At 45.0% G+C, this 23542-nt stretch overlaps 1 pseudogene; it reads right to left on the bottom strand.

Annotated features, from left to right (window-relative positions):
* Nucleotides 1-253: 253 nt before the first annotated feature.
* LOC147116259 (uncharacterized) overlaps nucleotides 254-23542 on the bottom strand; it is a 40947-nt pseudogene continuing 17658 nt past the window's right edge.

Raw genomic sequence — 23542 nt, 5'->3', positions numbered from 1 at the left:
TAATCGACACAAGATCTAATTAGTCCAATCAACTCTCATTTAAATTACCAAATCATATTCACTTTTAATAAATACTATTCTGTTGAAGCTTTAGCTGTAACATTGTGTTGGAATTATAATAGGGACTGACATTGATGAAAACAGAGGACATTGCATGTTACGTGGATAGATCCAGCCAATGTAAAGAAGTAAAAGGTGTTTACATTTGGAATTGGTATAATTTGAATCTTGGTTCTGTGTCATCGATCGGTGGTTATCTCTTTTGGTGTACGGTCCTTATATCTGCGTATTCTGCACTCTTTCCCTTCCTTCTAGATTTTCCATTTTCTTAGAATTAAGCAGAACAATGGTTGTGTACGTCAGCGGGTTATCAACTGCTTCTTACATAGTCCATAAAAGCAATGTGCTGTAAAGTTATCTCATTAACTTAATTAACCTACAGAACGCTTTATAAAACAGATTAAGGTCATGATGATATTTGAAAATTCCTTAGATTAGTATATTTATATTATTGGGCTAGCTACGTACCTGAAGCAATTTCATTTGCCTAACATTCATTCCCCTACAATAAGTTCTTTACAAGTAAAGCTATAGAAAATCCCACCTCCATAATCTTGTTAATATAGTTTAATAATCATCAAGCCATTGTCCACAGTATGCAGTGTTTAATGCCCATTGCATCTACAGTTTCACAGGCCACATGTTTGATACAGTGTTAGAATAATAGGGGACGTAATTCATTTTAGCCCAGGAATGGGCACTAACTTTGGAAAAGTTTGAGATTTAGCGCCAGGTGCTAAGGAATCCTGCTGCACTCAAAATTCAGTGCCATTGCTTAAAGAAAGGATGGGAGTGCTGAAGCAAATGTTGATGGCCTAGCTCAGTGGTGTAACACTCAAAACTCTAACCAGTATCAGATGCAGTCTAATTGCAAGTCATCATTGCCACAGGCTCCTTCCAGTTTTTAAAGGGGATGGTCATTCATGCTGCAGAACCTCATTCTCAGCATTGCTGCCTGTGAACCTGTGTGAGCAAGCAGGAGCAGGCCAAGTCTAAGGAGCTGGATGAATCAATCGGCTGTACTCATGGCAGATCCATGCCCCAGGGAGAGACCCTGCAGATTTTTGGACCAAGCATTGGAGGATTTGGTGTCCACTGTGGAGAGTCAGAGGGTGGTGTGCTACCCAGCAAGTGGCAGGAAGCACTCGCTGCATGTCTTCCATGTCATGTGGGAGGAGGTTGTTCATCAGGTGTCAGACAGCACTGTTGTCCCCAGGACCCATACACAGTGCTGAAAGAAATTTAAGTACCTCACGCAGGTGGTCAGTGTGAGTCAATGCCTCAACAAATGCGACACAATCTGCACAAACTGGCCAAAGCACGACACCTATTGAATAGTGGTGTAATATTATCATCTATATCAGGGTAGAGGGTCTTCATAACTAATAAGAAATTTAATTAATTACATAGATATGGGTGAACAGGTGATGTGTCACTTTTGCGAAATGTGGGAGCTGGTGGACCCCATTGAGGCTCATGGTGATTACATTTGCGATAAGTGTTTGCTGCTAGAGGAACTTAAGCTCCATGTTAAAGAGCTTGAGATCGAGCTTCAGACACTGCAACACATCAGGGAGGGGGAGAAGATCCCGGACTCAATGTTTCAGGAGGTGGTCACACCTATGAAATTAATTAATGCAGATGTAGTCCGTGGTCAGGGACAGGACGGTGTGACTATGGGTGAGGCAGGTACAGGGATCCAGGAGGTAGTGTTGAAGGAGCCGCAGCCCTTGCTCTTGTCAAGCAGGATCGAGGTTCTTACTCCCTGTGAGGGTGGGAGCGGGGACTGCAGGGAGGATGAGCAACCTGGCCACAGCACCGTGGTACAGGGGGCTATTCAAGTGGAGGGAGTAAAAAGAAATGTTGTAGTGGTAGGGGATAGTATCATTAGGGGGATAGATAGGGTTCTCTGCAGTCAAGAGCGGGAGTCCTGAAGGCTGTGTTGCCTGGGTTAAGGACATCTCTTCTGGGCTGGAAAGAAACTTGGAGTGGGAGGGGGAGGATTCAGTTGTCGTGGTCCATGTTGGTACAAACGACGTAGATAGGACAAGGAAGATGGATCTGTTAAAGGAGTATGAGCAGCTAGGGGTCAAATAAAAAAACAGATCCTCAAGGGTAATAATCTCTGGGTTATTACCTGAGCCACGAGCGAATTTGGCTAGGATAAATAAAATTAAAGATTTAAATGCGTGGCTCAAAGACTGGTGTGGGAGAAATGGGTTTTGCTTCTTGGGACACTGGCACCAGTACTGGGACAGGAGGGAGCTGTTCCATTGGGACGGACTCCACTTGGCCAGTGCTGGGACTAGAGTCCTGGCGAATCATGTAACTAGGGCTGTAGAGAGGGTTTTAAAATAATTAGTTGGGGGGAGGTTTCTAGAGAGCAAATAATAGAAATGACAATGGAGATGGTCATAGACTTAGGTAGCAGTGGGGGAATTAAAAAACAGAACGTGTCAGGAAGGGACAGAAGGTATGGAGTAAAAGGTAAAGTACTAAAAGGGGAAAAAACAGGAACTAAGTGTTACAAAATATATTTGAAAATTCTTTATCTGAATGCATGTAGCATTCGGAACAAAATGAATGAGTTAACGGCATAAATAACGACATACGGGTATGATCTTGTGGCCATTACAGAAACATGGCTGCAGGGTGACCATGACTGGGAATTAAACATACCAGGTTATTTAACAATCAGGAAGGACAGGCAGGAAGGGAGGGGAGATGGTGTGGTGTATGTGCCTTTAAGAGCCCCAGGTGTGCGTAATGCCGGTAATTGCCACTTGGGCTATATAAGCCTGTGTATTATGTATATCCTTTAGAACCCCCCCCCCCCTAGACTTTGCTTAGTAAATACCAATGAACCAGCTCCTGTCTTCAGTGTCTTTATCAACACACGGACACTACAGTGGCGACGAAGTGGAAACGGAATTACCTGCAATTCGGCAGCACCTCAAGGACATCGATTCCTCCGGCGTCCAGAAGACTCAAGGAAGTGAGAAAAACTGTGGTTTCACCAGCAGGCCAAGCTGGTGGCAGGTACTGCGCTAATCCTTCCTGGGCGTCAGGCTGGGGCTCCAGCGGCGGGCTCTACAGCTGAGACAGGCAGCGAAATTGGAGGCAAGCAATAATGGACTGGGAGGGAGCACTCGGAAGACGGCCGGCATGGCAAGCAGGTCAGCGTTCAGACCTCCGGCGGGAACGAGTCTCCAACAGTAAATTAAAAAACATAAAGAGAACGGGAACCTCAATAAACAGCGTTGTTATCGGCAGCAGCAGCGGGAAAGCGCGGGAAGCGCCATATCTTTGCTATAGAAAAGAAAAAAAAAGCGCAGGAATCACCATATCTTTGCTGAAATGCCTAAGTCTGACAATATTGATGCTTTTGATAGCGAAAGAGAGCCTAATTTTGGCAATATTGATGTTTTTGATAACGAGATAGAGGATTGGACCACATATGTGGAAAGAGTGGAAGTATATTGCACCGCAAATGGAATACAAGATGGAAAAAAAGCTTTAGTGTTTCTGGATCTAATGGGCGCGAAGACATACAAGCTGTTATGAAATTTAATCACTCCAGCCAAACCGATGGACAAGAATTTTGAGGAGATTGTTGATACCCTACACTGCCAATTCGAGGCAGGACTGGCAGATTCTCTGCGGGACAAATTCATCTGCGATCCCCTAAGTGTAGAAACACAAAAAAAGGTCTCTTCTGAAAAAGATTTAACACTGGACAAAATCGACGGGATTACGAGCGGCTATTTCCGCATATACCTTTAAAAGACACATCCATTATCTTGAAAACATATACGGGGCAGAAAGTATACCCCAAAGGAAAAATAAGGGTGCCCGTAGTATACAACGGCAAGGAAATACAGAAGTTGTATTTATACGTTCTACAAGATGGTGGTCCACCGCTGTTGGGACGTGAATGGATCATGAAAATACGTTTAGACTGGCACTCCATTCAGGCACTGACGGTGACCAGTAAGGAAAAAAATGATGATGACGTCATACCTGGACGATTAAAAGACATCTTGGCCAACGCCAAGGAAGTGTTTCAAGAGAAACTAGGAACCTTGAAAGGCATCACCGCCTCAATAAAAGTGGAAGATGCAGCAATTCCCAAGTTTTTTAAGGCAAGACCGGTGCCATACGCAATTCATCCAGCAGTCGAGGCAGAGCTGGAGAATTTGGAAAAGGCAGGCGTATTATCTAAAATAGATTGGAGTGAGTGGGCAACACCCATCATCCCAGTCATGAAGAAAGCATTGAAGGGTGATGGATCTGAAGAACAGAGAAAAATTTGCATCTGTGGAGACTTCAAGGTGACTGTAAACCCGGTCCTTCACACGGTACAGGATCCTCTTCCGAGGATAGAAGATATTTTCGCCTCACTATCTGGAGGGAAACGTTTCACCAAAACTGACTTGGCACAGGCATACCTACAGATGGAGGTTGAAGAGGCCTCTAAAAAATATCTCACGATAAATACACACAAAGGTCTGTACCAGTACAATCGACTGGTTTTCGGAGTAGCATCCGCTCCAGCTACCTGGCAAAGAGCTATGGAGCAAGTCCTCCAAGGGATTCTGGGGACTCAATGCTACCTAGACGACATCCTTGTAACAGGAGAAAATGACAACGAGCACCTTGCCAATTTAGAGCAGGTGCTCACTAGGCTGAGAGAACGGGGCCTACGAGCAAATCGCCCCAAGTGCGAATTTTTCCGAAATCAAATATCATATTGTGGCCACATAATAAATAAGGAAGGGTTGCATAAGTCACCTGAAAAAATTGAGGCGGTCATAAAAGCCCCAGCACCTGAAAATGTTTCACAATTAAGGTCGTTCCTGGGATTAATAAATTACTATCATAAATTTTTACCGAACTTATCAACTCTTCTACACCCTCTTAATGAACTGCTACAAACAGGAGTAATTTGGAAATGGAACGAAGACTGCAAAAATGCCTTCCGTAAATGCAAAGATTTAATCACATCCAAAGTAGTTTTGGCTCATTACAACCCATCACTGCCAATCAGACTGGCGTGCGATGCATCCCCTTATGGCATAGGAGCAGTATTATCGCATAAATTCCCTGATGGCTCGGAATGGCCGATAGCTTTTGCGTCATGCTCATTGAACTCAGCTGAGCGTAACTATGCCCAAATCGATAGGGAAGCACTCAGCCTGGTATGGGGAGTAAAGATATTCAACCATTACCTACACGGACAAAAATGTACCTTGTTGACTGACCATCAACCCCTTATCTCCATATTCAACCCTAAAAAGTGTGTTCCCATTATGACAGCACAAAGGCTACAGCGGTGGTCCCTCTTTCTAGGGGCACACCAATACAACATAGAATACAAAGGGTCAAAACAGCATGGGAATGCTGATGGTTTATCGCGCCTACCATTGCCAACGATAGAAGAGATGCCTACAGTGGACCCAATAGAGATATTCCACTCTACCATAGTGGATAGTCTACCAGTGACAAATTCCGCCATTGAAAGGGAGACAAGAAATGACCCAACTCTCTCACGGGTCTACAATTTAACAGTGAAGGGATGGCCAGCACATGGCGAACCACTGTTGCCAGCATTCTCGCAAAGAAGAGAACAGCTGTCAGTGTGCCGAGGAACCTTGATGTGTGGATCCAGAGTGGTGATTCCACCCAAACTCCAGGATAAAGTGCTAAAGGAGCTTCACGAGGGGCATCTGGGTGGAGTGAAAATGAAGAACCTAGCCAGGGCGTTTGTATGGTGGCCAGGTATCGATGGAGACATCGAAGAAATGACCAAGAGCTGCCTAGGATGCCAGAAGGTCCAAAACGCTCCACCACAAGCCCCTCTACATCCATGGGAGTGGCCCTCATCTCCCTGGCAAAGGGTGCACATCGACTTTGCTGGTCCATTTATGGACTCAATGTTCTTAATCGCGGTTGATGCACACTCCAAGTGGCTGGAGGTAATAAAGATGTCCTCCACCACCACGGAAAAAACCATCACAGTATTAAGGACCATATTTGCCAGGAATGGGCTGCCGGAACAGATATTTTCTGATAATGGACCGCAATTTGTGTCCGAAGAATTCAGAAAGTTCTTAAAAAACAATGGGGTAAAGCACTACACGTCCGCCCCATACCATCCCGCCACCAATGGATTGGCTGAAAGGTTTGTCCAGACCTTCAAGAAGGCCATAAAGGCCATGGGTAATGAAGACATAAAACTTCAGCACAAGGTGGATAACTTCTTATTCGCATACAGGAATGCAACACATATGGTTACCAACCAAACTCCCGCCATGATGTTCTTCAATAGAAACCTAAGATGCTGGTTGGATTTGGTCAAGCCCAACATCCGAAGGGACGTGGAGAACCGACAGTTTCAAGGCATGAATGAAAGGCCAACTAGGGCCTTCCAGATAGGCCAACAGGTTTTGGCCCGCGACTACCGTACCGAGAAATGGCAGCCTGGAACTATCTGCACACGGCTAGGACCACTGATGTATACCGTGGACGTTGGAGAAAGCATAATAAGGCGCCATGCTGACCAAATCATAAAGTCATCCAAAAAGGGACAACCTACACCACCACTCTATACATCTAACGATGAAGTAGAGATACCCATATCTACCTCCGATCCGGTGATACTGGAACCCGATGAACCCGACACTGGCATTCAAGCCGAATCAGCCTTGCCAGAAGAACCTACTACACCACCAGAAACTACTACACCCCCGAGGCGTTATCCGGACCGAGTCAGGAAGCCTCCTGAGAGACTAACTTATAATTAATTAATTACAGCAATGTATATTATTTTGCATATAACATGTAATTAATAATTACTTAAAATATGATGTACTGGTTAGCTAAAAGGGGAGGAATTGTGGTGTATGTGCCTTTAAGAGCCCCAGGTGTGCATAATGCCAGTAATGGCCACTTGGGCTATATAAGCCTGTGTATTGTGTATATCCTTTAGAAACCCCCCCCCAGACTTTGCTTAGTAAATGCCTATGAACCAACTCCTGTCTTCAGTGTCTTTATCAACACACTGACACTACAGATGGGGTGGCTATGTTAATAAAGGAAGGAATCACTATAATACAGAGAAATGATATTGGGTAAAAGGAGCAGGATAGTGAAACCGTTTGGGTGGAGATAAGGAATAATAAGGGGAAAAAACACTAGTGGGCATAGTCTATAGGCCTCTGAACAGTTGCAACTCTGTTGGACGGTGTATTAATCAGGGAATAGTTGAGGCTTGTAATAAGGGAACAGCTATAATTATGGGGGATTATAACTATCATATTAACTGGACAAATCAAATTGGGCAGAGCAGCCTTGAGGATGAGTTCATTGAGTGTATTAGGGATGGGTTTCTTGAGCAGTATGTAACTGAACCGACCAGGGGGCAAGCATCCTTAGATTTGGTCCTGTGTAATGAGACAGGATTAATTAAAAATGTCCAAGTAAAGCATGCCCTTGGAATGAGTGACCATAACATGGTTGAATTCCATATTCAATTAGAGGGTGAGAAGGTTGGATCTCAAACAAGCGTGCTGAGCTTGAATAAAGCAGACTATGAAGGTATGGGAGCGGAATTGATTAGAGTCGACTGGGAAAATAGATTAAAGGGTAAGACGGTACATGATCAGTGGTGTACATTTAAGGAGTTATTTTACAACTTCCAAAAAATATATATTCCACTGAGGAAAAAAGGGTGTAAAAGAAAAGATAGCCATCCATGGCTAAGTAAAGTGATTATGGATAGTATCCGACTAAAAACAAGGGCATATAAGGTAGCCAAATCTAGTGGGAGGATAGAAGATTGGGAAGTCTTTAAAAGACAGCAAAAAATAACTAAAAGATTGATTAAGAAAGGGAAGATAGATTATGAAAGTAAATTAGCAGAAAATATAAAAACAGATAGCAAAAGTTTCTATAGTTATATATAAAGAAAAAGGGTGGCTAAAGTAAATGTTGGTCCCTTAGAGGATGAGACCAGGAAATTAATGGTGGGAAACATGGAGATGGCAGAAACGCTGAACAAATATTTTGTATCAGTCTTTACGGTAGAGGACACTAAGAATATCCCAACACTGGACAAACTGGGGGCTCTAGGGGGGAAGGAGCTAAATACGATTAAAATCACTAAGGAAGTGGTATTTGGTAAAATAATGGGACTCAAGGTGGATAAATCCCCTGGACCAGATGGCTTACATCCCAGGGTCTTGAGGGAAGTGGCGTTAGGGATTGTGGATGCATTGGTAATAATTTTCCAAAACTCCCTGGACTCAGCAAAGGTCCCAGCAGATTGGAAAACTGCTAATGTAACACCCTTATTTAAAAAGGGTAGTAGACAGAAGGCTGGAAACTATAGACCTGTTAGCCTAACATCTGTGGTTGGTAAAATGTTAGAGTCCATTATTAAGGAGACAGTAATGGGACATTTGGATAAACATAATTTAATAGGACAAACTCAGCATGGTTTCATGAAGGGGAAGTCATGTTTGACAAATTTGCTTGAGTTCTTTGAGGAAGTAACATACAGGGTGGATAAAGGGGAACCAGTGGATGTAGTGTATTTAGACTTCCAAAAGGCATTTGACAAGGTGCCACACAAAAGATTATTGCTCAAGATAAAAAATCACCTGATTGGGGGTAATATTCTGGCATGGGTGGAGGATTGGCTCTCTAACAGAAAGCAGAGAGTTGGGATGAATGGTTCGTTCTCAGACTGGCAATCAGTAACTAGTGGTGTTCTGCAGGGGTCAGTGCTGGGTCCCCAACTGTTTACAATCTATATTAACGATTTGGAGGAGGGGACTGAGTGTAACATATCAAAGTTTGCAGATGATACAAAGATGGGAGGGAAAGTAGTGAGTGAGGAGGACATAAAAAACCTGCAAAGGGACATAGACAGGCTAAGTAAGTGGGCAGAGATTTGGCAGATGGAATACAATACTGGAAAGTGTGAGGTTATGCACTTTGGCAGGAAAAATCATAGAGCAAGTTATTATCTTAATGGCAAGAAACTGGAAAGTACTGTAGTACAAAGGGATCTGGGGGTCCTGGTGCATGAAACTCAAAAAGTTAGTATGCAGGTGCAGCAAGTGAGCAAGAAGGCCAATGGAATGTTGGCTTTCATTGCTAGGTGGATAGAATATTAAAACAGGGAGGTATTGCTGCAGTTGTACAAGGTATTGGTGAGACCACACCTGGAATACTGCATACAGATTTGGTGTCCATACTTAAGAAAAGACAAACTTTCTCTCGAGTCAGTACAAAGAAGGTTCACTCGGTTAATCCCGGGGATGAGGGGGTGGTCATATGACGAGAGGTTGAGTAGATTGGGCCTCTACTCATTGGAGTTCAGAAGAATGAGTGGCGATCTAATTGAAACATATAAGATTGTGAAGGGGCTTCATCAGGTGGATGCAGTGAGGCTGTTCCCAATGATGGGTGAAACTAGAACTAGGGGGCATAATCTTAGAATAAGGGGCTGCTCTTTCAAAACTGAGATGAGGAGAAACTTCTTCACTCAGAGGCTGGTAGGTTTGTGGAATTGCTGCCCCAGAAAACTGTGGAAGCTACATCATTAAATAAATTTAAAACAGAAATAGATAGTTTCCTAGAAGTAAAGGGAATTAAGGGTTACGGGGAGCGGGCAGTAAATTGGACATGAGTCTAGGTTCGGAATGGTCGTGGCCCTGTGGATAGTGGAGCGGGCCCAGGGGCCATGTAGCGTGGTTCTGCTCCTCCTTCTTGTGTTCTAATTATGTGTTAGATTTCAGGAGATGGTTTTATTCCTGTTCCTGGCTGGGGTGGAGTTCGTCTTTACAGAAGGTAAGTACTGCAGAAAATATAGGGACAGAGTGATCTCCTGGACGAGTTTCGATCGCCTAGATGGATCGGAGAGGAATTTCCCAGATTTTTTCTCCCAAATTGGCCATTGGGTTTTTTATCTGGTTTTTCACCTCTCCCGGGAGATCACATGGGTTCGGGTGGGATGTAGATTGATAGAAGATTTCAGGTTAGGATCAGATCAGCCATGATCTTATTGAATGGTGGAGCAGGCTCGGGGGGCCGATTGGCCTACACCTGCTCCTATTTCTTATGTTCTTATGTTCTTACCTCACCCTCACCCACCATCAATCTTTACCTACCAACGCTCACCCCACTTCTCACACCTTGCACACAATGACAGCTATTCAATATGGCAGGCACTTCACCCAAACACATTGCTCCACACTCATTCACACACTTTCGTTTCTCTTGCAGGCCACGGTGGCTCACAACAGGAGGGAGCAGGAGTGCACACGGGGGGCAACCAGACACCCAACCAGTTTCTGGTGGAAAGAGTGCTCAAATCATTGGCGCTAGGTGGTGGGCGCCGTGGCCACCGGCGATGTTGACCCCCTTGGGGATAAAAACGGAATGTTCATCCCTACTCTTACTTCTCACATCCCACTTCCCCCTCACCCCACAAGCCTTTTGCACTTTCATGCTAATCATGCTGTATGCATTCATTTCCCCCTTCCAGCCCCCCTCTCCTCACCTTAACCTGACTTTTGTGCCTTTATCCCTTCAGATAATGAGCAAGCACCTTACCAGACTTTCCCTCAGGGCACCATAGAGAGCGAGGCTGGAAATGAAGGCTGTGTTGCTTGCCCGGTGCCAAGATTAAGGACATCTCCTCTGGGCTGGGGAGAAATTTGAGTGGGATGGGGAGGATCAAGTTGTCATGGTCCACGTTGGCACCAATGACATAGTTAGGACAAAGAAAGAGGATCTGCTGAGAGAGTATGAGCTGTTAGGGGCTAAATTTAAAAGCAGAACCACAAAGGTAATAATCTCTGGATTATTACCTGAGCCACAAGCGAATTTGCATAGGGTAAATAAGATCAGAGAAATGAACGATTGGCTTAAAGACTGGTGTGGGAGAAATGGGTTTCGATTTGTGTGGCATTGGCACCAGTACTGGGATAAGAGAGAGCTGTTCCGCTTGGACGGGCTTCACCTGAACGATGTTGGGGCTAGAGTCCTGGCAAATTGAATAACTAGGGCTGTAGAGAGGGCTTTAAACTAAATACTGGGTGGGGGAGGATCAAGGTGAGTGGGAATTTAAAAAGTCAATGACAAATGAGAAAGCAATAGAGCAGGATAGAGATCGGGGAAATAATAACCAGAATGTGACAGGAAGGGAAAGAATGTTTAAAAATAAGAGTGCAACAGAAAATGGGGCCAAAAGAAGAAAGAATGGTCAAAAGACAAAGTTAAAAGTTCTATATTTGAATGCATGCAGCATTCGTAACAAGATGGATGATTGACAGCACAAATAGATACAAAAGGGTATGATCTGATCGCAATTAATGAGACGTGGTTGCAAGGTGATCAGGGCTGGGAACTGAATGTTCCTGGATATTTGACAATTCGGAAGGATAGACAGAAAGGAAAGGGAGACGGGGTCACTTTGTTGGTAAAGGATGGGATCAGTGCAGTGGTGAGAAGTGATATTGGCTCAGAAGATGAAGGTGTAGTATCGGTTTGGGTGGAGATTAAAATTAATAAAGGGAAAAAGTCTCTGGTAGGCATCGTCTACAGGCCCCCGAAGAGTAACAATTCTGTTGGGCAGAGTATAAATCAACAAATAATGCAGGCCTGTAAAAAAGGTATGGTATTAATCATGGGTGATTTTAATCTCCATATTGATTGGACAAATCAAATTGGCCATGGTAGCCTTGAGGAGGAGTTCATAGCGTGCATCTGGGATGGTTTCCTAGAACAGTATGTAATGGAACCAACCAGGGAGCAGGCTATCTTGGATCTGGTACTATATAATGAGACAGAATTAATAAATGTTCTCATAGTAAAGGATCCTCTAGGAAAGAGTGATCATAGCATGGTTGAATTTCAAATTCAGTTGGAGGTTGAGAAAGTTGTATCTCAAACCAATGTCCTGATCTTGAACAAAGGCAATTAAAGTGGCATGAGGGCAGAACTGGCTAAAGTGGACTGGAAAAATAAATTCAAGGGTAAGACATTTCAAATGCAGTGGCAGACATTAAGGAGATATTTTATAACTCTCAACAAAAATATACTCCAGTGAGAACGAAAGATTTTAAGAGAAGGGAGCACCATCCGTGATTAACTAAGGAAGTAAAGAATTGTATCAAATTGAAAACGAAGGCAAACAATGTTGCCAAGATTGCTCCAGAGGATTGGGGATTTTTTAAAAACCAGCAAAGGATAACTAAAGAAGTAATGAAGAGAGTGAAGCTGAATTATGAGAGTAAACTGACAAGAAACATTAAAGCAGATAGTAAGAGCTTCTACAGATATATAAAAATGAAGAGGGTAGCTAAAGTAAACGTTGGCCCCTTAGCGGATGAAACTGGGGAATTAGTAATGGGGATTGGGGAAATGGTAGAGACTCTGAGCAAATATTTTGTATCTGTCTTCATGGTAGAAGACACTAACAACATCCCAATAATAGATAATCAGAGGGCCACAGGGAGGGGGAACTAAAGACAATCACTATCACCAAGGAAATAGTACTTGGTAAAATAGTGGGACTAAAAGATGACTAGTCCCCTGGACCAGCTGGCCTGCATCGCAGGGTCTTTAAAAAAGTGGCTGCAGAGATAGTGGATGTATTGGTTGAATATTCCAAAATTCTGTGGACTCTGGAGAGGTCCCAGCGGATTGGAAAACCGCTATTGTAACACCCCTATTTCAGACAGGAGGGAGATAGAAAGCAGAAAACTATAGACCAGTTAGCCTAACATCTGTCGTTGGTAAAATGCTGGAGTCCTTCATTAAGGAAGCAGTAGCAGGGACTTGGAAAATGATAATGCAGTCAAGCAGAGTCAGCATGGTTTTATGAAGGGGAAGTCATGTTTGACAAATTTGCTGGAGTTCTTTGAGGAAGTAACGTATAGGGTGGATAAAGGGGAACCAGTGGACGTAGTGTATTTAGACTTCCAAAAGGCATTTGACAAGGTGCCACACAAAATATTATTGCTTAAGATATAAAATCACGGGATTGGGGGTAATATTCTGGCATGGATAGAGGATTGGCTATCTAACAGAAGGCAGAGAGTTGGGATAAATGGTTCATTCTCAGACTGGCAATCAGTAACTAGTGGTGTTCTGCAGGGGTCAGTGCTGGGTCCCCAGCTCTTTACAATCTATATTAACGATTTGGAGGAGGGGACCGAGTGTAACATATCAAAGTTTGCAGATGATACTAAGATGGGAGGGAAAGTAGTGAGTGAGGAGGACATAAAAAACCTGCAAGGGGACATAGACAGGCTAAGTAAGTGGGCAGAGATATGGCAGATGGAATACAATACTGGAAAGTGTGAGGTTATGCACTTTGGCAGGAAAAATCATAGAGCAAGTTATTATCTTAATGGCAAGAAACTGGAATGTACTGAAGTACAAAGGGATCTGGGGGTCCTGGTGCACGAAACTCAAAAGGTTAGTATGCAGGTGCAGCAAGTGATTAAGAAGGCCAATGGAATGTTGGCTTTCATTGCTAGGGGGATAGAATATATAAATAGGGAGGTATTGCTTCAGTTGTACAAGGTATTGGTGAGACCGCACCTGGAATACTGCGTACAGTTTTGGTGTCCATACTTAAGAAAGGACATACTTGCTCTCGAGTCAGTACAAAGAAGGTTAATCCCGGGGATGAGGGGATGGACATATGAGGAGAGGTTGAGTAGATTGGGATTCTACTCATTGGAGTTCAGAAGAATGAGAGGCGATCTGATTGAAGCATATAAGATTGTGAAGGGGTTGGATCGGGTGGAGCGGGGAAGATGTTCCCAATGATGGGTGAAACTAGAACTAGGGGGCATAGTCTTAGAATAAGGGGCTGCTCTTTCAAAACTGAGATGAGGAGGAACTACTTCACTCAGAGGGTGGTAGGTCCATGGAATATGCTGCCCCAAAAAGCTGTAGAAGCTACATCATTACAGAAATTTAAAACAGAAATAGACATTTTCCTAGAAGTAAAGGGAATTAAAGGTTACGGGGAGCGGGCAGGAATTTGGACATGAGTCTAGGTTCGGATCGGTCATGGCCCTGTGGGTAGCGGAGCGGGCCCAGGGGCCATGTAGCCTGATCCTGCTCCTATTTCGTGTGTCTAATTCTGTTAGATTCAGGAGATGGTTCTGTGATAGTGGATTGGCGGTTAGGATCAGATCAGCCATGATCTTATTGGATGGTGGAGCAGGCTCGAGGGGCCGATTGGCCTACTCCTGCTCCTATTTCTTATGTTCTTATCACAGTTTCAGCTGGACAGTGGGAAGGGGGTGGTATAAGGGCAGGTGTTGCATCTCCTGCGCTTGCATGGGAAGGTGCTGGGCGAAGGGGAAGGGGTGCTGGGGGTGATAGAGGAGTGGACTAGGTTGTGATAAGAACATAAGAAATAGGAGCAGGAGTAGGCCAATCGGCCCCTCGAGCCTGCTCCACCATTCAATAAGATCATGGCTGATCTGATCCTAACCGCCAATCCACTATCACAGAACCATCTCCTGAATCTAACAGACCAGTAAGCCTTACATCGGTTGTGGGCAAAATGCTAGAGTCCATTATTAAGGATAAAATAGCGGAGCACTTGACAAATGGGGAAAGGATCGGACAGAGTCAACATGGATTTACAAAGGGTAAATCGTGTTTGACTAATCTGCTGGAATTTTTTGAGGAAGTAACTGGTAAAATAGATGGGGGAGAGCCAGTGGATGTGGTGTACCTTGACTTCCAGAAAGCCTTCGATAAGGTTCCACACAAAAGATTATCATGCAAAATTAAGGCTCATGGGATTGGAGGCAAAGTATTAACGTGGATAGAGAACTGGCTGGCGGATAGAAAACAGAGAGTTGGAATAAACGGCTCATTTTCAGAGTGGCAGGCAGTGACCAGCGGGGTGCCGCAAGGATCTGTCCTGGGACCCCAGCTGTTCACAATATATATAAATGATCTGGATCAGGGAATTGGATGCAATATTTCCAAATTCGCTGACGACACTAAACTAGGAGGAGGGGTGGGCTCTGATGAGGATGTCAGGAGGCTACAGTGCGATTTGGACAGGTTGGGGGAATGGGCAGATACGTGGCAGATGCACTATAATGTGGATAAATGCGAGGTTATCCACTTTGGGGGTAAAAACAGGAGGGTAGATTATTATCTAAATGGCAATAGATTGGGAGATGGGGAAGTGCAGAGGGACCTGGGTGTTCTTGTGCACCAGTCACTGAAGGAGAGCATGCAGGTGCAACAGGCGATCAAGAAGGCAAATGGTATGTTGGCCTTCATATCAAGGGGGTTCGAGTATAGGAATAGGGATACCTTACTACAGCTGTACAAGGTGCTGGTGAGACCGCATCTGGAGTATTGTGTACAGTTTTGGTCGCCCCATCTGCGGAAGGATGTTCTTGCCATGGAAAGAGTGCAACGGCGATTCACCAGGCTGATACCTGGAATGGCGGGAATGACCTACGAAGAGAGATTAAATAGTTTGGGCTTGTACTCACTGGAGTTTAGAAGATTGAGAGGGGATCTCATCGAAACATATAAAATTATGGCAGGCCTGGACAGGCTGAATTCAGAGAGAATGTTTCCAATGGCCGGGGAGCACAGAACCAGGGGCCACAGTCTAAAAATAGCGGGCAAATCATTTAAAACAGAGATGAGGAAGAATTTCTTCACTCAAAGAGTGGTGAGCCTGTGGAATTCCCTGCCACAGAGGGCTGTGAAGGCTAATTCAATAAATATTTTCAAGAGAGAATTGGATATATTTCTGAAGGCTAAGGGGATTAAGGGTTACGGAGAAAAGGCGGGGACGGGGTACTGAACTGGTAAGATCAGCTATGATCTCAGACGAAGATCAGCCATGATCTCATTGAATGGCGGAGCAGGCTCGAAGGGCCGAATGGCCTACTCCTGTTCCTATCTCTATGTTTCTATGTTTCTATGTCATGGAGGGAGTGGTCCCTATGGAATGCTGAAAGGTAAGGGGAGGGGAATATGCGTTTGGTGGTGGGATCATGCTGGAGGTGGTGGAAATGGCGGAGGATGAACCGTTGAATGTGGAGGCTGGTGGGGTCAAAGGTGAGGACAAGGGGAACCCTATCGTCATTCCGGGAGGGAGGGGCAGGGGTGAGGGCGGAAGTGCAGGAGATTATCTGGTCATTATCACGTTGCTGTTTGTGGAAACTCGCTGTGTACAAATTTACTGCCGCATTTCTTACATTACAATAGTGACTGCACTTCAAAAAGTATTTAATTGGCTGCAAGGCGCTTTGAGATGTCCAGTCGTCATGAAAGTCGCTATAGAAATGCAAGTCTTTTTTTCTTTCTCTGACTGCTGCCATCTTGGCTCAGTCTACCACGTTGTATCAGCAGGCCAGCAATCTGCTCCAAAAAATTGCTGAGAATGCTGAGGTGTTGCCTAGGAGGAGTGGCAGTAGGTCAGTGTAGCAGGAACCTGCCTTCCATCCTCAGGATGACAGCATTCCTGCTCCCACCACTGCCAGTCACCATTGTCCTTGTTGCTGCCTGTCATCGGGCCAGCTGAGTCTGCTGCCACACATGCATGAGTTGAAAACCGGCAATTGCGATTTGTCAAGAATTCTCTTGACAGATCATCCACCTTCCCAGGAAAAGTGCCTCTGTGGGTGGAGTGTTGCACTTTTTGCCCAACTGAAAGGCCACAGTATTCTTATGCCAGGTAAAAGCAGGCATAAGGCCTGGTTTTACCAGCTTAAGAGTGTTGAAAAATAGAAAAACTAAATTTGATAACACAGTCATAAATTAAAAATACTCTTCACAAAGGTAAGTTTATTTTTAGACTCGTAAAAACATTACATTTTTTTCCAAAATATAAATTAATTTTTATAATTAAATGGAATTTTAATTAATTTGAATTATTTAATGTTATTTTTAAATTTATTTAATGTTTTAGTGTGTTTTTAAATGTGGTACCTTATTCATACTTTTGACAGCTCAATCCCTACTGACCGGTCAAAATTAAGAAGGGGGATTCCCTTCTTTGATTGGTTCACCTGGCCCACGTAATCCCAGGAGTGCTTGCAAACCGCATGTGCCCCTGGGATATGTGGGCCTCTGCGCATTTCCAACTGGAGGGGCTCAGGATCAGAAGCCTCGGGATCTATGGAACAAGCAGGTAGGTTCATAGATTTTATTCCGAAAGGAGGCATCCGCCCGCAGGAAGCCTCCGATCGGAAATTCAGGGCCAATATTTTGTTGTAAATACGTGTTTACTGATTATTGATAAATATATTAATTCAGTTTGGATTCTTTTCTGGTGTATCTCATTTTAGGTTTGCGCTGTGATATGGCCTGCAACAGGGATGGAATTATAGGGATGTGGTGAGCAAGGACGAACTGTTGTTAAATTAATTTGCAGTCTGATATGGTGGTCACGGACAACCCATCTGGAAGGCTGATTGAGTGGTTGCCTCCTCGCTCTCTCCTGTTACTCCTGCTCCTCAGCTTCCACTTCCTCCTCATCCTCATCTTCCTCCTCCTCTCCCTCTTCCTCCTCCTGAGGTGGTCTCGCAATTGCTGGTGGCAAGGTCTGGGCCCTCATGATGGCCAAGTTGTGGAGCATGCAGCAGACCACCACAAAATGGAACACCCACTCAGCCGAGTTTACTGGAGGACTGCTCCCGAGTGGTCATGGCTGTGGAATTGTTGCTTGAGCCCCCCAATGGTCTGATCGATTATGTTCCTGGTGGCAGCTTGGGTCTTATTATGTGAGCGCTGAGCAGGAGTTTTGGGGTTGTAGAGCGGGATTATGAGCCCAGTGGAGAGCGGATAGCCCTTCTCTCCAACCAGCCAGCCATGAGCTTGATGTGGTGGCTGTAACAATGCTGGTGCAGCATGAAGGCATTGTGGCTGCTGCCAAGATAGCAGGCATTGACAAAGTGCAGTCAGAGCCGGAATGGGTGACCACCAGTCAGAAGAAGGGGGGCAGGCAGGTACTCAGGAAAGCCCCAGAGTGCATTTCACTCAACAACCGTTTTTCTGTGTTGGAAAACGGTGAAAGTGACGGTTCCTCTGGGGAGTGCAGCCAGAGCGAAGTTCACGGCACTGTGGTTGGCTCAGCTACACAAGGCGGGAGGAGTAAGAGTGGAAGGGCAATAGTGGTAGGAGACTCAATAATGAGGGTGCAGACAGGCGTTTCTGTGGCCACAGACGTGACTCCAGGGTGGTATGTTGCCTCCCTGGTGCCAGGGTCAAGGATGTCACTGAACGGCTGCAGGGCATTCTGAAGGGGGAGGGCAAACAGTCAGAGCTCGTGGTTCACAACGACATAGGAAGAAAGAGGGATGAGGTCTTGCAACAAGAATTTAGGGAGCTAGGTATCAGATTAAAAAGCAGGCCCTCAAAGGTTGTAATCTCTGGATTATTCCCAGTGCCACGTGCTGGTGTGTATAGGAATAGTAGGATAGAGCAGATGCATGCGTGACTAAAGAGCTGGTGCAGGAGGGAGGGCTTTAGTTTGCTGGATCACTGGGTCTGCTTCTGGGGAAGGTGGGACCTGTACAAATCGGATGGCACTTGAACCGGAATGGGACCAACATCCTTGTGGGGATGTTTGCTGGTGCTGTAGTGGGGGTGGGGGTTGTTAAACTAACTTGGCAGGGGGATGGGATATGGAGTGGCGCTATAGTAGGGGGTGATGCACAGCCAAATATAGAGGAAAAAACATGTCAGTCTGGAAGGCAGAGCAAATATGTAATGGCACAATGGAGTATGGCAAGGCTAGATGGCATTTATTTTAATGCAAGGAGTCTTGCGAGTAAGACAGATGAATTGAAGGTGTTGATGAACACATGGGAGTATGATATTGTTGCTATCACAGGGACATGGTTGAGGGAGGGATAGGACTGGCAGCTCAATATTCCAGGGCATAGAATCTTCAGGCGAGACAGAGGGGGGTGTAAAATAAGAGGGGGTGTCGCAATATTAATCAAGGTGTCAATTATTGCAGTAAAGAGGGATGATATCTTATCAGGTTCCTGTAATGAGGTCAAATAGGTAAAAATTAAAAACAAAAAGGGGGCAAGCACTTTGCTGGGAGTATACTGTAGGCCCCCAAACAGTCAGGGGAGGTAGAGTAACAGATATGTAGGCAAATCTCAGAGAAGTGTAGAAATAATAATATAATAAAAGTAGGGGATTTCAACTTCCTCAATATTACCTGGGATAGTCAGAGTGTGAAAGGCTCAGAGGGTGCAGATTTCTTAAAGTGCATCCAGGAGAGCTTTTTGAACCAGCATGTAGAAAGTCCTACAAGAGACGGGGCGGTACTGGACCTAATTCTAGGGAATGTAGCTGGGCAAGTGGTAAGTGGTGACAGGCCATAATTCGGTGAGATTTAAGGTAGTCATGGATAAGGACAAAGATGGACCGGAAATAAAGGTTCTAAATTGGGGGAAGGCCAATTTTAATATGATAAGGCAGGATCTGGCCAAAGTGGACTGGGATCAGCTACTTGTAGGAAAATTCACATCAGAGCAGTGGGAGTCAATCAGAAAGGAAATACAGAGAGTACAGCACCAACATGTTCCCGTAAAGGTCAAGGATGGTACCAACAAGTCCAGGAACCCTGGATGTCAAGGGATATGCAAGAATTGATTAGGAAAAAAAGGGAGGCTTTTGGCAGATACAAAGGACTAAAAACAGTGGAAAGAGGTGTATAGAAAGTGCAGGGGGGTAGTTAAAAAAGAAATTAGGAGAGCAAAGAGGGAGCATGAAAAAACACTGGCGGGCAAAATAAAGGAAAATCCCAAAGTGTTTTACAAGTATATTAAGGGCAGAGGATAACCAAGGAAAGAATAGGGTCTATTAGGGACCAAAGTGGTAATCTGTGTGTAGAGCCGGAGGATGTAGGTGAGGATTTAAATGAATATTTTGCAACTGTGTTCACTATGGAGAAGCACAATATAGGCATAGAAATCAGGCAAGGGGATTATGATATACTTGAACAAATTAGTATTGAGAGGGAGGAGTTACTATCGTTTTTAGCGGGCTTAAAAGTGGATAAATCCCAAGGCCCAGACGAGATGTATCCCAGGATGTTGTACGAGGCAAAGGAGGAGATTGCAGGGGCTCTGACACAAATTTTCAAAACCTCTCTGGCCACAGGGGAGGTGCCAGATGCCTCGAAGTCAGATAACGTAGTACCATTATTGAAGAAGGGTTTTAGGGAAAATACCAGGAAATTACAGCCCAGTGAGCTTAACATCAATGGTAGGGTAATTATTGGAGAAAATTCTGAGAGACAGAATGGGTCTCCACTTGGAGAGGCAAGGATTAATCAAGGACAGTCAGCATGGCTTTGTCAGGGGGAGATCATGTCTAACCAATTTGATTGAATTTTTCGAGGGGGTGACTAGGTGTGTGGATGAGGGTAGTGCAGTTGATGTAGTCTACATGGACTTCAGTAAGGCTTTTGACAAAGTCCCGCATGGGAGACTGGTCAAGAAGGTAAGTGCCCATGGGATCCAGGGCAATTTGGCACATTGGATCCAAAATTGGCTTAGTGGCAGGAGGCAGAGGGTGATGGTCGAAGGTTGTTTTTGTGACTGGAAGTCTGTGTCCAGTGGTGTACCACAGGGATCGGTGCTGGGTCCCTTTCTGTTTATAGTGTGCATTGATGATTTAGATATGAACGTAGGAGGTATGCTCAGTAAGTTCAGAGATGACACAAAAATTGGTGGAGTGGTAAATAGGGAGAAGAGAAGCCCCAGGCTATAGGACAATACACATGTTTTGGCCAGACGGGCAGAACAATAGCAAATGGAATTTAACCCTGAAAAGTGTGAGCTGATGCATTTTGGGAGGACAAACAAGGCAAGGGGATATACAATGAATGGTAGGACCCTAGGAAGGACAGAGGATCAGAGGGACCTTGGTGTGCATGTACATAGACCCCTGAAGGCAGCAGGACAGGTAGATAAGGTGGTTAAAAAGGCATATGGGATACTTGCCTTCATTAGCCAAGGCTTAGAATATAAGAGCAGGGAAGTTTTGATGGAGCTGTACAAAACGCTAGTTAGGCCACAGCTGGAATACTGTGTGCAGTTCTGGTCGCCACACTATAGGAAGGATGTGATTGCATTGGAGAGGGTGCACAGGAGATTCACCAGGATGTTACCTCGGCTGGAGTGCTTCAGCTATGAAAAGAGACTGGACAGGCTGGGGTTGTTTTCCATGGAGCAGAGAAGGCTGAGGGGGGACCTGATTGAGGTGTTCAAAATTATGAGGGGCATAGATAGGATAGATAGAAAGGAACTTTTCCCCTTAGTCGATGGGTCAATAACAAGGGGGCATAGTTTCAAGGTAAGCGGCGGAAGGCTTAGAGGGGATTTGAAGAAACTTTTTTTACCAAGAGGGTGGTTGGAATCTGGAACTCACTGCCTGAATGGATGGTAGAGGCAGGAGTCCTCACAACATTCAGGAAGCATTTAGATGAGCAGGTGAAATGCCATAGTATACAAGGCGATGGTCCAAGTGTTGGAATATGGGATTAGAATAGACAGGGCTTGATGGCCAGCGTGGACACGATGGGCCAAAGGGCCTCTTTCTGTGCTGTTTAACTCTGACTCTATTGAGGAGTCACTGTCTGTGGTCGCACACCAACTGCACATTAACTGAGTGGTTGCCTTTGCGGTTACATAAGATCTCAGGATTGTTATGTGGTGCCTGCAAAGCCACATGGGTGCTGTCAATGGTGTCCTGCATCGTGGGGAGTCCCACTATCCTGATGAAGTCACATGCACGCTCGTCCTGCTTTTCTTTGGTGGTGGGGAATGAAGTGTAGTCCCTTCTCTTACTGTAGAGAGCCTCTCTGACGTCCTGGATGAAGCGATGGATGGCAAACTGCGAGATGTTAGTTTTGTCTCCTGCTGCAAACTGGAAAGATCCACTGGCGAAGAAATTGACGGTGATGGTGACCTTGATGGCCATTGAGAGATCCGTGGTCACCCTGATCTGAGGCTGGAGCTTTGGCTGCAGGAGGTGGCAGAGTTCTGTTATCACCTCCTTGGTGAAGTGGAGCTTTCTAATGCACTGCTCCTCACTTAATTGGAGCTAGGGGAAGTGCTCTCGGAATACCCTCAGACAGATAGGCATTCTGTTCTGAGGTTTGATGGCCCTCCTTTTCCCTCTGACCACATGTTGCAGACTTTCTCGCTGTCTCTGCTCCCTTCACTGTAGATCCTGGAGGCCGAGGTCGACTGCAATTACAGCCCCTTAATGTAACCAAGTATAGCAGTTTTATTTTTTTAAGATTCAATGTATCTACTTTTTAGTTGCCACAACACTCCTTCTAATAAATAACCTAGAAATCACAGAATAAAACTGTTGCACTATGTGAAACTGGCAAGAAAAAACTGAAACTCCACTAACACACAGCTGAGACTCATTACTGATGATTGCTTTAAATAACGTCCCTGGAGCCAGCTTCCTGGTGCTTCACACCAGCTCTCCCTGTCGCTGTATCCTTCAGGCGTTAAGGTAGGTGGCAACAATCAATTTTGTAGATTGGGAAGTCAGTAAGCATTGCACACTGACTGGCATCACAATCCACCTATCGTTGAGGTTTCTGGCAATAGCTTTTAGCGCCAGGGCTGCAGGGGAGAGGGTGGTTTTATGTGTGGCATTGGATTTGCCATGCACCATTAATAATGCTCTAGCACCCCATTAGTACCATCTGCTGCCGCTAACGGGAGGCGCTAAGGTATTGAATTTCCCCCCTAAATCTCTGAAATGCTACATCCGCCTCAAGGACGCAGCCTCAACCCACTTTGAGTACCCAAAGCATGGGGCATAAATTTAAAACTCTCATTTACATGATGCATAACAACAACACAAACAATTTAATTTGGTGCAGTGCTGTTTGTGGCCACTTACTGTTGTGCCATTGGCTCCAGCAAATCTTCGTGGCCAACCTTTTAAAATTTCCTTGCAGGGCTCCAAGCTGGGTTTCCAGCTGCAGTGGGCAACTTGCCCTGGAGGCGTGGGCAGACAATGGTTGCTGGTCCGGAACTGTGGCTAATTGAAACATTCTATCAATAATCTCAGAAGAAAGGATATCGATGTTTGAAAGTAAAACACCCAAAGGTGGGAATTTGATTATGGTTCAATTTTCAGATTTTTGCCGTGGTGAAATGACCAGTCCTTGATCGCATCGGTCAGGAAAATAGGGGCGATTACCAATTACACAGGGCCTAATCCCCATTACTTTGCGCCGGGATCTAGTGAAAGCAGTAGCAGCAGCCCGACCTATTGATGGAAATCATGAGGGAGAGGGAGCTCCAGGTCTCCCTCACATTTTCAAAACGAAGAATTGTCAATATCTAAATGCAGGGATGCCACATGAATATGGTGTTAGATTTGCGCCATGTCTGCCTGCTCTCCTCCGACTAGATGG

This window comes from Somniosus microcephalus, chromosome 6, assembly GCF_052327205.1.
Source record: "Somniosus microcephalus isolate GS21.2 chromosome 6, FLI_Smic_1.0, whole genome shotgun sequence".
Taxonomy (NCBI): domain Eukaryota; kingdom Metazoa; phylum Chordata; class Chondrichthyes; order Squaliformes; family Somniosidae; genus Somniosus; species Somniosus microcephalus.
Note: the sequence above shows the minus strand (reverse complement) of the source record. Positions and strands in the feature narration are given on the sequence as shown.